Source organism: Carcharodon carcharias, chromosome 20 (genome assembly GCF_017639515.1).
Source record: "Carcharodon carcharias isolate sCarCar2 chromosome 20, sCarCar2.pri, whole genome shotgun sequence".
Taxonomy (NCBI): Eukaryota; Metazoa; Chordata; class Chondrichthyes; order Lamniformes; family Lamnidae; genus Carcharodon; species Carcharodon carcharias.
Window position 1 is genome coordinate 39,387,235 of NC_054486.1, and position 15,914 is coordinate 39,403,148.

The following is a 15,914-nucleotide window of genomic DNA, read 5'->3' on the forward strand; positions in this document are numbered from 1 at the left end:
TTCCTCCATGTCTATCAATAACACTTTTCTATCAATTTCCCTCGATGAAGCTTCTATACATTCTCCAGAGTTAGGAACAGCTCAATTATTCTCTTTCTCCATGTGAATCAAAAAATCCTTTTCCCAGCGATTCCTCTTTCTGTACTTTATTCTCTTTCGCCATATTTAGCAATTTCTACATTTCTTTCATATTCTGTATCTGTAGCTCACTCTCTTACACCATACCTAACAATACTTGCATTTCCATCAAATTCCGTATCTCTGGGTCACTCGCTGTCGCCATATCAGTCAAATCATCACTTTATTTCAATTTTCATATGTAGAGCCTAATCCTGTTCTCCACGGTTGGCAATCTCTCAATGTTAACACAATTCTCTCTCTGTACCTAAATTCTCTGTCCATTTCTCTGGAGTAATCATATTTTTTTACACTTTACTTACCTGCAGATTATTCTCATTCTCCATTGTGATCAATTTCCACATTTCCATCATATTCTGTATCAGTAGCTCAAGTCCTTTCACCATATCTACCAATTTTCTCATTGCCATCAAATTCTATACCTGTGGTTCACTCTCTTTCTCCATAACAATCAAAGTATGTTTTTCTATCAACTTCCATTTCTGTTGCTTTTCCAGATCTGCATGCTTGTCAATATCCGAATTTCCTTAAAATTCTTTTGTTCGAGTTATTGCCTTTCTATATAAAAACAAATAATCGTTTTCTGTCTATATTTCTATGTCTAGCTGATTCCCTTTCGCAATAGTGATCAATTTCTACACTTTCATCATATTCTTCATCTGTAGCTCATTCTGACTCCATATCCAACAAATAATGCTTTTTCAAAATCAATTTCCTTACTTGAAGCTTATTTTCCTTCTTCATAGATATTAATATCTCAGCATCCAAAATTTCGCTATCTACAATATATTCACTTACGCTATATCAAGCAAATAATCCTTTTCTATTAATTTCAGTATATGTAGCCTTTTCACGGTCTCCATCATTATCAGTATCTCAGTTTCCAAAAGATTCATTAGTTGCAACTTATTGTCATTCTCGATATGATCAAATCTTTCTTTTGGACAATATTTCTATATTTAGCCTCTTCTCTTTCTCCATAGTAATCAATTCCTAAACTTTCATCATATTCTGCACCTGTACCTCACTTTCTGACTCCATACCTATCAGGTAACCCTTTCGTATCAATTTCCCTAATTGCAGTTTAGTTTCCTTCTCCATTCAATATTTCAATTGATAGAAAATTCTCTATCTACAACATATTGTATTCCTCCATATCTATCAAATAACACTTTTCTATCAATTTCCCTCGATGAAGCTTCAATCCATTCTCCAGAGTTAGGAACAGTTCAATTATTCTCTTTCTCCATGTGAATCAAAAAATCCTTTTCTAGCAATTCCTCTTTCTGTACTTTATTCTCTTTCGCCATATTTAGCAATTTCTACATTTCTTTCATATTCTGTATCTGTAGCTCACTCTCCTACACCATATCTAACAATACTTGCATTTCCATCAAATTCCGTATCTGTGGTTCACTCGCTTTCACCATATCAGTCAAATCATCACTTTATTTCAATTTTCATATGTAGAGCCTAATCCTGTTCTCCACGGTTGGCAATCTCTCAATGTTAACACAATTCTCTATCTGTACCTAAATTCTCTGTCCATTTCTCTGGAGTAATCATATTTGTTTACACTTTACTTAGCTGCAGATTATTCTCATTCTCCATTGTGATCAATTTCTACATTTCCATCATATTCTGTATCTGAAGCTCAAGTTCTTTCACCATATCTACCAATTTTCTCATTGCCATCAAATTCTATACCTGTGGGTCACTCTCTTTCTCCAGAACAATCAAAGTATGTTTTTCTATCAACTTCCATATCTGTTGCTTTTCCAGATCTGCATGCTTGTCGATATCTGAATTTCCTTAAAATTCTTTTGTTCGAATTATTTCCTTTCTATATAAAAACAAATAATTGTTTTCTTTCTATATTTCTATCTCTAGTTCATTCCCTTTCGCCATAGTGATCAATTTCTACAATTTAATCAATTCTTCATCTGTAGCTCATTCTGACTCCATATCCAACAAATAATACTTTTTCAAAATCAATTTCCTTATTTGAAGCTTATTTTCATTCTTCATAGATATTAATATCTCACCTTCCACAAATTTCGCTATCTACAATATATTCACTTTCTCTATATGAAGCAAATAATCCTTTTCTATTAATTTCAGTATAGGTAGCCTTTTCAAGTTCTCCATCATTATCAGTATCTCAGTTTCCAAAAGATTCATTAGTTGCAACTTATTGACATTCTCCATGTGATCAAATCATTCTTTTTGACAATATTCCTATATTTAGCTTCTTCTCTTTCTCCATAGTAATCAATTCCTACACTTTCATCATATTCTACACCTGTACCTCACTTTCTGACTCCATACCTATAAGGTAACCCTTTCGTATCAATTTCCCAAATTGCAGTTTAGTTTCCTTCTCCATTCAATATTTCAATTTCTAGAAAATTCTCTATCTACAACATATTGTATTCCTCCATATCTATCAAATAACACTTTTTTCTCAATTTCCCTCGATGAAGCTTCTATCCATTCTCCAGAGTTAGGAACAGTTCAAATATTCTCTTTCTCCATGTGAATCCAAAAATCCTTTTCTAGCAATTCCTCTTTCTGTACTTTATTCTCTTTGGCATATTTAGCAATTTCTACATTTCTTTCATATTCTGTATCTGTAGCTCAAGTTCTTTCACCATATCTCCCAATTTTCTCATTGCAATCAAATTCTATACCTGTGGTTCACACTCTTTCTCCATAACAGTCAAAGTATGTTTTTCTATCAACTTCCACGTCTGTAGCTTTTCCACATCTGCATGCTTGTCGATATCTGAATTTCCTTAAAATTCTTTTGTTCGAATTATTTCCTTTCTATATAAAAACAAATAATCATTTTCTGTCTATATTTCTATGTCGAGCTGATTCCCTTTCGCAATAGTGATCAATTTCTACACTTTCATCATATTCTTCATCTGTAGCTCATTCTGACTCCATATCCAACAAATAATGCTTTTTCAAAATCAATTTCCTTATTTGAAGCTTATTTTCCTTCTTCATAGATATTAATATCTCACCTTCCAGAAATATCGCTATCTACAATATATTCACTTTCTCTATATCTAGCAAATAATCCTGTTCTATTAATTTCAGTATATGTAGCCTTTTCACGTTCTCCATCATTATCAGTATCTCAGTTTCCAAAAGATTCATTAGTTGCAACTTATTGTCATTCTCCATATGATCAAATCTTTCTTTTTGACAATATTTCTATATTTAGCTTCTTCTCTTTCTCCATAGTAATCAATTCCTACACTTTCATCATGTTCTGCACCTGTACCTCACTTTCTGACTCCATACCTATCAGGCAACCCTTTTGTATTAATCTCCCTAATTGCAGTTCAGTTTCCTTCTCCATTCAATATTTCAATTTCTAGAATATTCTCTATCTACAACATATTGTTTTCCTCCATATCTATCAAACGACACATTTCTATCAATTTCCCTTGATGAAGCTTCTATCCATTCTCCAGAGTTAGGAACAGTTCAATCATTCTCTTTCTCCATGTGAATCAAAAAATCCTTTTCTAGCAGTTCCTCTTTCTGTACTTTATTCTCTTTCGCCATATTTAGCAATTTCTACATTTCTTTCATATTCTGTATCTGTAGCTCACTCTCTTACAACCATATGTAACAATACTTGCTTTTCCATCAAATTCCGTATCTGTGGTTCACTCGCTTTCACCATATCAGTCAAATCATCACTTTATTTCAATTTTCATATGTAGAGACTATTCCTGTTCTCCACGGTTGGCAATCTCTCAATGTTAACACAATTCTCTATCTGTACCTAAATTCTCTGTCCATTTCTCTGGAGTAATCATACTTTTTTACACGTTACTTAGCTGCAGATTATTCTCATTCTCCATTGTGATCAAGTTCCACATTTCCATCATATTCTGTATCTGTAGCTCAAGTTCTTTCACCATATCTACCAATTTTCTCATTGCCATCAAATTCTATATCTGTGTTTCACTCTCTTTCTCCTTAACAATCAAAGTATGTTTTTCTATCAACTTCCATATCTGTTGCTTTTCCAGATCTGCATGCTTGTCGATATTTGAATTTACTAAAAATTCTTAATTTCGAATTATTTCCTTTCTATATAAAAACAAATAATCGTTTTCTGTCTATATTTCTATGACTAGCTGATTCCCTTTCGCCATAGCGATCAATTTCTACACTTTCATCATATTCTTCATCTGTAGCTCATTCTGACTCCATATCCAACAAATAATGCTTTTTCAAAATCAATTTCCTTATTTGAAGCTTATTTTCCTTCTTCATAGATGTTAATATCTCAACTTCCAGAAATTTCGCTATCTACAATATATTCACTTTCTCTATATGAAGCAAATAATCCTTTTCTATTAATTTCAGTATATGTAGCCTTTTCACGTTCTCCATCATTATCAGTATCTCAGTTTCCAAAAGATTCATTAGTTGCAACTTATTGTCATTCTCGATGTGATCAAATCTTTCTTTTTGACAATATTTCTATATTTAGCTTCTTCTCTTTCTCCATAGTAATCAATTCCTACACTTTCATCATATTCTGCACCTGTACCTCACTTTCTGACTCCATACCTAAGAGGTAACCCTTTTGTATCAATTTCCCTAATTGCACTTTAGTTTCCTTCTGCATTCAATATTTCAATTCCTAGCAAATTCTCTATCAACAACATATTGTATTCCTCCATATCTATCAAATAACACTTTTTTCTCAATTTCCCTCGATGAAGCTTCTATCCATTCTCCAGAGTTAGGAACAGTTCAAATATTCTCTTTCTCCATGTGAATCCAAAAATCCTTTTCTAGCAATTCCTCTTTCTGTACTTTATTTTCTTTGGCATATTTAGCAATTTCTACATTTCTTTCATATTCTGTATCTGTAGCACAAGTTCTTTCACCATATCTCCCAATTTTCTCATTGCCATCAAATTCTATACCTGTGGTTCACACTCTTTCTCCATAACAGTCAAAGTATGTTTTTCTATCAACTTCCATGTCTGTAGCTTTTCCACATCTGCATGCTTGTCGATATCTGAATTTCCTTAAAATTCTTTGTTCGAATTATTTTCTATCTATATAAAAATAAATAATCTTTTTCTGTCTATATTTCTATGTCGAGCTGATTCCCTTTCGCAATAGTGATCAATTTCTACACTTTCATCATATTCTTCATCTGTAGCTCATTCTGACTCCATATCCAACAAATAATGCTTTTTCAAAATCAATTTCCTTATTTGAAGCTTATTTTCCTTCTTCATAGATAATATCTCACCTTCCAGAAATATCGCTATCTACAATATATTCACTTTCTCTATATCTAGCAAATAATCCTGTTCTATTAATTTCAGTATATGTAGCCTTTTCACGTTCTCCATCATTATCAGTATCTCAGTTTCCAAAAGATTCATTAGTTGCAACTTATTGACATTCTCCATATGATCAAATCTTTCTTTTTGACAATATTTCTATATTTAGCTTCTTCTCTTTCTCCATAGTAATCAATTCCTACACTTTCATCATGTTCTGCACCTGTACCTCACTTTCTGACTCCATACCTATCAGGCAACCCTTTTGTATTAATCTCCCTAATTGCAGTTCAGTTTCCTTCTCCATTCAATATTTCAATTTCTAGAATATTCTCTATCTACAACATATTGTTTTCCTCCATATCTATCAAACGACACATTTCTATCAATTTCCCTTGATGAAGCTTCTATCCATTCTCCAGAGTTAGGAACAGTTCAATCATTCTCTTTCTCCATGTGAATCAAAAAATCCTTTTCTAGCAGTTCCTCTTTCTGTACTTTATTCTCTTTCGCCATATTTAGCAATTTCTACATTTCTTTCATATTCTGTATCTGTAGCTCACTCTCTTACACCATATCTAACAATACTTGCATTTCCATCAAATTCCGTATCTGTGGTTCACTCGCTTTCACCATATCAGTCAAATCATCACTTTATTTCAATTTTCATATGTAGAGACTAATCCTGTTCTCCACGGTTGGCAATCTCTCAATGTTAACACAATTCTCTATCTGTACCTAAATTCTCTGTCCATTTCTCTGGAGTAATCATACTTTTTTACACTTTACTTAGCTGCAGATTATTCTCATTCTCCATTGTGATCAATTTCCACATTTCCATCATATTCTGTATCTGTAGCTCAAGTTCTTTCACCATATCTACCAATTTTCTTATTGCCATCAAATTCTATATCTGTGTTTCACTCTCTTTCTTCTTAACAATCAAAGTATGTTTTTCTATCAACTTCCATATCTGTTGCTTTTCCAGATCTGCATGCTTGTCGATATTTGAATTTACTAAAAATTCTTAATTTCGAATTATTTCCTTTCTATATAAAAACAAATAATCGTTTTCTGTCTATATTTCTATGACTAGCTGATTCCCTTTCGCCATAGTGATCAATTTCTACACTTTCATCATATTCTTCATCTGTAGCTCATTCTGACTCCATATCCAACAAATAATGCTTTTTCAAAATCAATTTCCTTATTTGAAGCTTATTTTCCTTCTTCATAGATGTTAATATCTCAACTTCCAGAAATTTCGCTATCTACAATATATTCACTTTCTCTATATGAAGCAAATAATCCTTTTCTATTAATTTCAGTATATGTAGCCTTTTCACGTTCTCCATCATTATCAGTATCTCAGTTTCCAAAAGATTCATTAGTTGCAACTTATTGTCATTCTCGATGTGATCAAATCTTTCTTTTTGACAATATTTCTATATTTAGCTTCTTCTCTTTCTCCATAGTAATCAATTCCTACACTTTCATCATATTCTGCACCGGTACCCTCATTTTCTGACTCCATACCTAAGAGGTAACCCTTTTGTATCAATTTCCCTAATTGCTCTTTAGTTTCCTTCTGCATTCAATATTTCAATTCCTAGCAAATTCTCTATCAACAACATATTGTATTCCTCCATATCTATCAAATAACACTTTTTTATCAATTTCCCTCGATGAAGCTTCTATCCATTCTCCAGAGTTAGGAACAGTTCAAATATTCTCTTTCTCCATGTGAATCCAAAAATCCTTTTCTAGCAATTCCTCTTTCTGTACTTTATTCTCTTTGGCATATTTAGCAATTTCTACATTTCTTTCATATTCTGTATCTGTAGCTCAAGTTCTTTCACCATATCTCCCAATTTTCTCATTGCCATCAAATTCTATACCTGTGGTTCACACTCTTTCTCCATAACAATCAAAGTATGTTTTTCTATCAAGTTCCATATCTGTAGCTTTTCCAGATCTGCATGCTTGTCGATATCTGAATTTCCTTAAAATTCTTTTGTTCGAATTATTTCCTTTCTATATAAAAACAAATAATCATTTTTTGTCTATATTTCTATGTCGAGCTGATTCCCTTTCGCAATAGTGATCAATTTCTACACTTTCATCATATTCTTCATCTGTAGCTCATTCTGACTCCATATCCAACAAATAATGCTTTTTCAAAATCAATTTCCTTATTTCAAGCTTATTTTCCTTCTTCATAGATATTAATATCTCACCTTCCAGAAATTTCGCTATCTACAATATATTCACTTTCTCTATATCTAGCAAATAATCCTATTCTATTAATTTCAGTATATGAAGCCTTTTCACGTTCTCCATCATTATCAGTACCTCAGTTTCCAAAAAATTCATTAGTTGCAACTTATTGTCTTTTTCGATATGATCAAATCTTTCTTTATGACAATATTTCTATATTTAGCTTCTTCTCTCTCTCCATAGTAATCAATTCCTACACTTTCATCATATTCTGCACCTGTACCTCACTTTCTGACTCCATACCTATCAGGTAACCCTTTTGTATCAATTTTCCTAATTGCACTTTAGTTTCCTTCTCCATTCAATATATCAATTTCTAGAAAATTCTCTATCTACAACATATTGTATTCCTCCATATCTATCAAATATCACTTTTCTATCAATTTCCCTAGATGAACCTTTTATCCATTCTCCAGAGTTAGGAACAGTTCAATTATTCTCTTTCTCCATGTGAATCAAAAAATCCTTTTCTAGCAATTCCTCTTTCTGTACTTTATTCTCTTTCGCCATATTTAGCAATTTCTACATTTCTTTCATATACTGTATCGGTAGCTCACTCTCTTACACCATATCTAACAATGCTTGCATTTCCATCAAATTCCGTATCTGTGGTTCACTCGCTTTCACACCATATCAGTCAAATCATCACTTCATTTCAATTATCATATGTAGAGCCTAATCCTGTTCTCCACGGTTGACAATCTCTCAATGTTAACACAATTCTCTATCTGTACCTAAATTCTCTGTCCATTTCTCTGGAGTAATCATATTTTTTACACTTTACCTACCTACATATTATTCTCATTCTCCATTGTGATCAATTTCTACATTTCCATCATATTCTGTATCTGTAGCTCAAGTTCTTTCACCATATCTCCCAATTTTCTCATTGCCATCAAATTCTATACCTGTGGTTCACTCTCTATCTCCATAACAATCAAAGTATGTTTTTCTATCAACTTCCATATCTGTTGCTTTTCCAGATCTGCATGCTTGTCGATATCTGAATTTCCTTAAATTCCTTTGTTCCAATTATTTCCTTTCTATATAAAAACAAATGATCGTTTTCTGGCTATATTTCTATCTCTAGCTGATTCCGTTTCGACATAGTGATCAATTTCTACACTTTCATCAATTCTTCATCTGTAGCTCATTCTGACTCCATATCCAACAAATAATGCTTTTTCAAAAACAATTTCCTTATTTGAAGCTTATTTTCCTTCTTCATAGATATTAAAATCTCACCTTCCAGAAATTTCGCTATCTACAATATATTCACTTTTTCAATATCTAGCAAATAATCCTTTTCTATTAATTTCAGTATATGTAGCCTTTTCACGTTCTCCATCATTATCAGTATCTCATTTCCAAAAGATTCATTAGTTGCAACTTATTGTCATTTTCGATATGATCAAATCTTTCTTTTTGACAATATTTCTATATTCAGCTTCTTCTCTTTCTCCATAGTAATCAATTCCTACACTTTCATCATATTCTGCACCTGTACCTCACTTTCTAACTCCATACCTATCAGGTAACCCTTTTGTATCAATTTCCCTAATTGCAGTTTAGTTTCCTTCTCCATTCAATATTTCAATTTCTAGAAAATTCTCCATCTACAACATATTGTATTCCTCCATATCTATCAAATAACACTTTTCTAGCAATTTCCCTAGATGAAGCTTCTATCCATTCTCCAGAGTTAGGAACAGTTCAATTATTCTCTTTCTCCATGTGAATCAAAAAATCCTTTTCTTCCAATTCCTCTTTCTGTACTTTATTCTCTTTGGCCATATTTAGCAATTTCTACATTTCTTTCATATTCTGTATCTGTAGCTTACTCTCTTACACCATATCTAACAATACTTGCATTTCCATCAAATTCCGTATCTGTAGTTCACTCGCTTTCACCATATCAGTCAAATCATCACTTTATTTCAATTTTCATATGTAGAGCCTAATGCTGTTCTCCACGGTTGGCAATCTCTCAATGTTAACACAATTCTCTATCTGTACCTAAATTCTCTGTCCATTTCTCTGGAGTAATCATATTTTTTTACACTTTACTTACCTGCAGATTATTCTCATTCTCCATTGTGATCAATTTCTACATTTCCATCATATTCTGTTTCTGTAGCTCAAGTCCTTTCACCATATCTACCAATTTTCTCATTGCCATCAAATTCTATACCTGTAGTTCACTCTCTTTCTCCATAACAATCAAAGTATGTTTTTCTATCAACTTCCATATCTGTTGCTTTTCCAGATCTGAATGCTTAAATTTCCTTAAAATTCTTTATTTCAAATTATTTCCTTTCTATATAAATCAAATAATCGTTTTCTGTCTATATTTCTATGTCTAGCTGATACCCTTTTGCCATAGTGATCAATTTCTACACTTTCATCATATTCTTCATCTGTAGCTCATTCTGACACCATATCCAACTAATAATGCTTTTTCAAAATCAATTTCCTTATTTGAAGCTTATTTCCTTCTTCATAGATATGAATATCTCACCTTCCAGAAATTTCGCTATCTACAATATATTCACTTTCTCTATATGAAGCAAATAATCCTTTTCTATTAATTTCAGTATAGGTAGACTTTTCACGTTCTCCATCATTATCAGTATCTCAGTTTCGAAAAGATTCATTAGTTCCAACTTATTGTCATTCTCGATATGATCAAATCTTTCTTTTGACAATACTTCTATATTTAGCTTCTTCTCTTTCTCCATAGTAATCAATTCCTACACTTTCAACATATTCTGCACCTGAACCTCACTTTCTGACTCCATACCTATCAGGTAACTCTTTCGTAACAATTTCCCTAATTGCAGTTTAGTTTCCTTCTCCATTCAATATTTCAATTGATAGAAAATTCTCTATCTACAACATATTGTATTCCTCCATATCTATCAAATAACACTTTTCTATCAATTTCCCTAGATGACGCTAATATCCATTCTCCAGAGTTAGGAACAGTTCAATTATTCTCTTTCTGCTTGTGAATCAAAAAATCCTTTTCTAGCAATTCCTCCTTCTATACTTTATTCTCTTTCGCCATGTTTAGCAATTTCCACATTTCTTTCATATTTTCTATCTGGAGCTCACTCTCTTACACCATATCTAACAATACTTGCATTTCCATCAAATTCCGTATCTGTGGTTCACTCACTTTCACCATATCAGTCAAATCATCACTTTATTTCAATTTTCATTTGTAGAGCCGAATCCTGTCCTCCACGGTTGGCAAACTCTCAATGTTAACACAATTCTCTATCTGTACCTAAATTCTCTGTCCATTTCTCTGGAGTAATCATATTTTTTTACACTTTACTTACCTGCAGATTATTCTCATTCTCCATTGTGATCAATTTCTACATTTCCATCATATTCTGTATCTGTCGCTCAAGTCCTTTCACCATAATCTACCAATTTTCTCATTGCCATCAAATTCTATACCTGTGGTTCACTCTATTTCTCCATAGCAATCAAAGTATGTTTTTCTATCAACTTCCATATCTGTTGCTTTTCCAGATCTGCATGCTTGTCGATATCTGAATTTCCTTAAAATTCTTTTGTTCCAATTATTTCCTTTCTATATAAAAACAAATAATCGTTTTCTGTCTATATTTCTATGTCTAGCTGATTCCCTTTCGCCATAGTGATCAATTTCTACACTTTCATCATATTCTTCATCTGTAGCTCATTCTGACTCCATATCCAACAAATAATGCTTTTTTCAAAATCAATTTCCTTATTTGAAGCTTATTTTCCTTCTTCATAGATGTGAATATCTCACCTTCCAGAAATTTCGCTATCTACAATTTATTCACTTTCTCTATATCTAGCAAATAATCCTTTTCTATTAATTTCAGTATATGTAGTCTTTTCACGTTCTCCATCATTATCAGTATCTCAGTTTCCAAAAGATTCATTAGTTGCAACTTATTGTCATTCTCAATATGATCAAATCTTTCTTTTTGACAATATTTCTATATTTAGCTTCTTCTCTTTCTCCATAGTAATCAATTCCTACACTTTCATCATATTCTGCACCTGTACCTCACTTTCTGATTCCATACCTATCAGGTAACCCTTTCGTATCAATTTCCCTAATTGCAGTTTAGTTTCCGTCTCCATTCAATATTTCAATTTCTAGAAAATTCTCTATCTACAACATATTGTATTCCTCCATATCTATCAAATAACACTTTTCTATCAATTTCCCTAGATGAAGCTTCTATCCATTCTCCAGAGTTAGGAACAGTTCAATTATTCTCTTTCTCCATGTGAATCAAAAAAATCCTTTTCTAGCAATTCCTCTTTCTGTACTTTATTCTCTTTCGCCATGTTTAGCAATTTCTACATTTCATTCATATTTTCTATCTGTAGCTCAATCTCTTACACCATATCTAACAATACTTGCATTTCCATCAAATTCCGTATCTGTGGTTCACTCGCTTTCACCATATCAGTCAAATCATCAATTTATTTCAATTTTCATATGTAGAGCCTAATGCTGTTCTCCACGGTTGGCAATCTCTCAATGTTAACACAATTCTCTATCTGTACCTAAATTCTCTGTCCATTTCTCTGGAGTAATCATATTTTCTTACACTTTACTTACTTGCAGATTATTCTCATTCTCCATTGTGATCAATTTCTACATTTCCATCATATTCTGCATCTGTAGCTCAAGTTCTTTCACCATATCTACCCATTTTCTCATTGCCATCAAATTCTATACCTGTGGTTCACTCTCTTTCTCCATAACAATCAAAGTATGTTTTTCTATCAACTTCCATATCTGTTGCTTTTCCAGATCTGAATGCTTAAATTTCCTTAAATTCTTTATTTCGAATTATTTCCTTTCTATATAAAAACAAATAATCGTTTTCTGTCTATATTTCTATGTCTAGCTGATACCCTTTCGCCATAGTGATCAATTTCTACACTTTCATCATATTCTTCATCTGTAGCTCATTCTGACACCATATCCAACTAATAATGCTTTTTTCAAAATCATTTTCCTTATTTGAAGCTTATTATCCTTCTTCATAGATATGAATATCTCACCTTCCAGTAATTTCGTTATCTACAATATATTCACGTTCTCTATATGAAGCAAATAATCCTTTTCTATTAATTTCAGTATAGGTGGACTTTTCACGTTCTCCATCATTATCAGTATCTCAGTTTCCAAAAGATTCCATTAGTTGCAACTTATTGTCATTCTCGATATGATCAAATCTTTCTTTTTGACAATACTTCTATATTTAGCTTCTTCTCTTTCTCCATAGTAATCAATTCCTACACTTTCACATATTCTGCACCTGTACCTCCCTTTCTGACTCCATACCTATCAGGTAACCCTTTTGTATCAATTTCCCTAATTGCAGTTTAGTTTCCTTCTCCATTCAATATTTCAATTGATAGAAAATTCTCTATCTACAACATATTGTATTCCTCCATATCTATCAAATAGCACTTTTCTAGCAATTTCCCTAAATGAAGCTTCTATCCATTCTCCAAAGTTAGGAACAGATCAATTATTCTCTTTCTCCATGTGAATCAAAAATCCTTTTCTAGCAATTCCTCTTTCTCTACTTTATTCTCTTTCGCCATGTTTAGCAATTTCCACATTTCTTTCATATTTTCTATCTGGAGCTCACTCTCTTACACCATATCTAACAATACTTGCATTTCCATCAAATTCCGTATTTGTGGTTCACTCTCTTTCACCATATCAGTCAAATCATCACTTCATTTCAATTTTCATATGTAGAGACTAATCCTGGTCTCTCCGGGTGGCAATCTCTCAACGTTAACACAATTCTCTATCTGTACCTAAATTCTCTGTCCATTTCTCTGGAGTAATCAATTTTTTTACACTTTACTTACCTGCAGATATTCTCTTTCTCCATTGTGATCAATTTCTACTTTTCCATCATATTCTGTACTGTAGCTCAAGTTCTTTCACCATATCTACCCATTTTTCTCATTGCCATCAAATTCTATACCTGTGGGTTCACTCTCTTTCTCCATAACAATCAAAGTATGTTTTTCTATCAACTTCCATATTCTGTTTGCTTTTCCAGATCTGAATGCTTACATTTCCTTAAATTCTTTATTTCGAATCATTTCCTTTCTATATAAAAACAAATAATCGTTTCTGTCTATATTTCTATGTCTAGCTGATACCCTTTCGCCATAGTGATCAATTTCTACACTTTCATCATATTCTTCTTCTGTAGCTCATTCTGAAACCATATCCAACTAATAATGCTTTTTCAAAATCAGTTTCCTTATTTGAAGCTTATTATCCTTCTTCATAGATGTGAATATCATCACCTTCACAGTAATTTCGCTATCTACAATATATTCACTTTCTCTATATGAAGCAAATAATCCTTTTCTATTAATTTCAGTATAGGTAGACTTTTCACGTTCTCCATCATTATCAGTATCTCAGTTTCGAAAAGATTCATTAGTTGCAACTTATTGTCATTCTCGATATGATCAAATCTTTCTTTTTGACAATACTTCTATATTTAGCTTCTTCACTTTCTCCATAGTAATCAATTCCTAACTTTCAACATATTCTGCACCTGTACCTCACTTTCTGACTCCATACCTATCAGACCCTATTCATACCCTTTTGTATCAATTTCCCTAATTGCAGTTTAGTTTCCTTCTCCATTCAATATTTCAATTGATAGAAAATTCTCTATCTACAACACATTGTATTCCCCATATCTATCAAATAACACGTTTTCTATCAATTTCCCTAGATGACGCTACTATCCATTCTCCAGAGTTAGGAACAGTTCAATTATTCCTCTTTCTCCATGTGAATCAAAAAATCCTTTTCTAGCAATTCCTCCTTCTATACTTTATTCTCTTTCGCCATGATTAGCAATTTCCACATTTCTTTCATATTTTCTATCTGGAGCTCACTCTCTTACACCATATCTAACAATACTTGCATTTCCATCAAATTCCGTATCTGTGGTTCACTCGCTTTCACCATATCAGTCAAATCATCACTTCATTTCAATTTTCATATGTAGAGCCTAATCCTGGTCTCCACGATTGGCAATCTCTCAATGTTAACCACAATTCTCTATCTGTACCTAAATTCTCTGTCCATTTCTCTGGAGTAATCATATTTTTTTACACTTTACTTACCTGCAGATTATTCTCATTCTCCATTGTGATCAATTTCTACATTTCCATCATATTCTGTATCTGTAGCTCAAGTTCTTTCACCATATCTACCAATTTTCTCATTGCCATTCAAATTCTATACTGTGGTTCACTCTCTTTCTCCATAACAATCAAAGTATGTTTTTCCACCAACATTTCCAGATCTGCAGGCTTGTCGATATCTGAATTTCCTTAAAATTCTTGAGTTCGAATGATTTCCTTTCTATATAAAAACAAATAATCGTTTTCTTTTCTACAGTTCTGTGTCTAGCTGATTCCCTTTCGCCATAGTGATCAATTCTACACTTTCATCATATTCTTCATCTGTAGCTCATTCTGGCTCCATATCCAACAAATAATGCTTTTTCAAAATCAATTTCCTTTATTTGAAGCTTATTTTCCTTCTTCATAGATATGAATATCTCACCTTCCAGGAATTTCGCTATCTACAATATATTCACTTTCTCTATATGAAGCAAATAATCCTTTTCTATTAATTTCAGTATAGGTCGCCTTTTCACGTTCTCCATCATTATCAGTATCTCAGTTCCCAAAAGATTCATTAGTTGCAACTTATTGTCATTTTTGATATGATCAAATCTTTCCTTTTGACAATATTTCTATATTTAGCTTCTTCTCTTTCTCCATAGTAATCAATTCCTACACTTTCAACATATTCTGCGTCTGTACCTCACTTTCTGACTCCATACTATCAGGTAACCCTTTTGTATCAATTTCACTAATTGCAGTTTAGTTTCCTTCTCCATTCAATATTTCAATTTCCAGAAAATTCTCTATCTACAATATATTGTATTCCACCATATCTATCAAATAACACTTTTCTAGCAATTTCCCTAGATGAAGCTTCTATCCATTCTCCAGAGTTAGGAACAGTTCAATTATTCTCTTTCTCCATGTGAATCAAAAAAATCCTTTTCTAGCAATTCCTCTTTCTGT